The sequence below is a fragment of the Nerophis lumbriciformis genome, linkage group LG38 (assembly GCF_033978685.3).
Source record: "Nerophis lumbriciformis linkage group LG38, RoL_Nlum_v2.1, whole genome shotgun sequence".
In the NCBI taxonomy this organism is placed as follows: domain Eukaryota; kingdom Metazoa; phylum Chordata; class Actinopteri; order Syngnathiformes; family Syngnathidae; genus Nerophis; species Nerophis lumbriciformis.
This window is the reverse complement of record NC_084585.2, coordinates 9,254,112-9,256,611: the sequence shown is the minus strand read 5'-3', so window position 1 is coordinate 9,256,611 and position 2,500 is coordinate 9,254,112. Positions and strand designations below refer to the sequence as shown.

General features: G+C 39.0%; 1 protein-coding gene across 1 annotated transcript in view; it reads left to right on the top strand.

Moving 5' to 3' along the window:
- Positions 1–292: 292 nt before the first annotated feature.
- dnah1 (dynein, axonemal, heavy chain 1) overlaps positions 293–2,500 on the top strand; it is a 175,343-nt gene continuing 173,135 nt past the window's right edge. The window contains exon 1 of the mRNA XM_061932510.2: positions 293–417. The gene's annotated coding sequence lies outside the window, so the exon portion shown is untranslated. The remainder of the gene's footprint in view (positions 418–2,500) is intronic.

Genomic DNA, 2,500 nt, shown 5'->3' with positions numbered 1-2,500 from the left:
CTCGCGCTAAAAGTAAGTATTTTTAAATTATATTTCTTTCATTGTGTGTTTTGACCATGCATGTAGACACTTAGAGAACGGGGAAGTTCAAATTGACACAAATATTGGTCGCCGACATTTTCGTCTTCATCATTAGCAAGGGAGCTCTTTTTGACAAAGCAGCCCGATTCGACAGAACGCGTGACGTCATTTCCATGGCAACCGTTGTCACATACAACTTTCTTGCCATCCGGTAAACTGAGATTTGTACTGCCGAGTGTTGAAGGATGCAATATATTATTGCAAGTGTTCCCGTACAGTTATAACAGGCGTGGACGACGTATATTGTAACGTCCATTTATGACGAAAGTGCGACTTCGTGCAGGTTTCCCCCCGGCAGATGTTCATCTTGTTCTCTCCAATCACTGCAGAACATAGGTATGTATGACACCCTTTTTTTTAATCAATCAGTCCAATACACGAACAAATATGACACTTGTGCGGTGAAATGTGCACAAATAATCCGGTTAATACTGGTTAGGGTCGGGTATCGATACGATATTTTTGGCATATTGAAAAATATACACGACACGGAATAAAAAATAATTCAGAAATATATCTACTACTATTCACGCTAAATAGTAAAAACAAACCACGAACTGACGAAGTTTATTTAATAAAAAGTATGAACTCGCTTGGCTTCGTTTATCCCTCACGAACTTTGACCTCGGTAAATTGGACATGCGCAGAAGCCAACTTGGAACTGGTCCATTAAAGTAACTGGACAGTGTTACTGATGTACTTTTCGCTTGAATTTATTTTCAAAAACATGGAATACATACTCAATACTTGCGATGTAAATGTTTTGAGCAACTCCGTGAGTATACATCACCAACGAGTTTACTAAACATGAACGTTCTGGCCAGCAAAGATGGCGATGACGAGGCTTGTTTACTGTCGTTACGTCATCCATGACGTCCAATGGCGTCGACTTCTCCAAGCGGAAGATTTAAAAAAAAAAGAAGCCATTACGTCCCGTCACTAATACGAACGTCAGCAACCTGCCTCACTTTTTTACGGCTTTCCCCCAAAACAACAACATAAGGTATGTCAAAATGTATCACTTTAAATTGCACTGTAACGCCACTTTGGCAGGCTGTTTTATTATTTCCTCATTAGCTACAGCAGTGGTTTTAAACCTCTTTTCACAAGGACCACCTCAGAAAACACAAGTACCACCATAATGACTCATTAAAATACAGTAGCGTGGTAGGCCTAAGTATTCATTAAGTACCACCATCATGACTTAAGTTAAAGTTAAAGTACCAATGATTGTCACACACACACTAGGTGTGGTGAAATGTGTCCTCTGCATTTGACCCATCCCCTTGTTCACCCCCTGGGAGGTGAGGGGAGCAGTGAGCTGCAGCGGTAGCCGCGCCCAGGAATAATTTTTGGTGATTTAACCCCCAATTCCAACCCTTGATCCTGAGGGCCAAGCAGGGAGGTAGTGGGTCCCATTTTTATAGTCTGTGGTACGACTCGGTCGGGGTTTGAACTCACAACCTGCCGATCTCCGGGCGGACACTCCAACCACAAGGCCACTGAGTAGACCAACGTAAAAATACGGTAGCGTAGTAGGCCTAAGTATTCATTAAAAGCACAAAATAGCACAAAAGCTGTTATTGCTCAAAAAGTAATAATGACTCAAAATCAGTGCTGTTTTGAATTATTGACCTGTTCAAGGTTCCAATTATTTCACAGCAACAATTCCACTATGAACTATTATTTGGGGGAAATATTACACATTGTGTGTTTACCAAATTAAAAAAACCTAAGTTTTCTTTGATAAAAAGGACAACAAAAAAGTGGAAAAAATACAAAAAAATATTGCAAAGAATGGATAGATCTTAAGTTGATCTAGAGCAGTGGTTCTTAACCTTGTTGGAGGTACCGAACCCCACCAGTTTCATATGTGCATTCACCGAACCCTTCTTTAGTGAAAAATACAATGTTTTCTCTTAATTTAATCTTAATTTTTAAATATTAATTATGAAATGATTAATATTAAAGAAATACAAATAAAGATGTATTTTACAAACAGAAAGTTACAGGAATGTACATATGATCCCGTGTTTACATCTCATTGTGCAACATGTGAATGTTTTAGTGGGAACTAAATGCGATATCTGAAAGGGGTACAAATTATTTCCAAAGCAGGACCTCCACCCAGACATACAATACTAGTACACAGCTCATGAAAAACATAATTTTTTGTTATTGTCATCGTAAGTGGGATAAAACACTTATATTAGAAAATAATGTCATGGAAATGACTGCTGTCATTTGATTATAATAATAAAAGATTTAACTTGTTATTTCGTCAGGTTTGGGACAGTTGCTGCAGGTGTGACCACAGTGCATGTGCACGTCTGACGTCGCTCACATGTGCTCCACTGAATGCTCAAGGAGTTTTTGTGTTTGCTCACGCATATGGAAAATTAGAGGGAACATTGTTTGG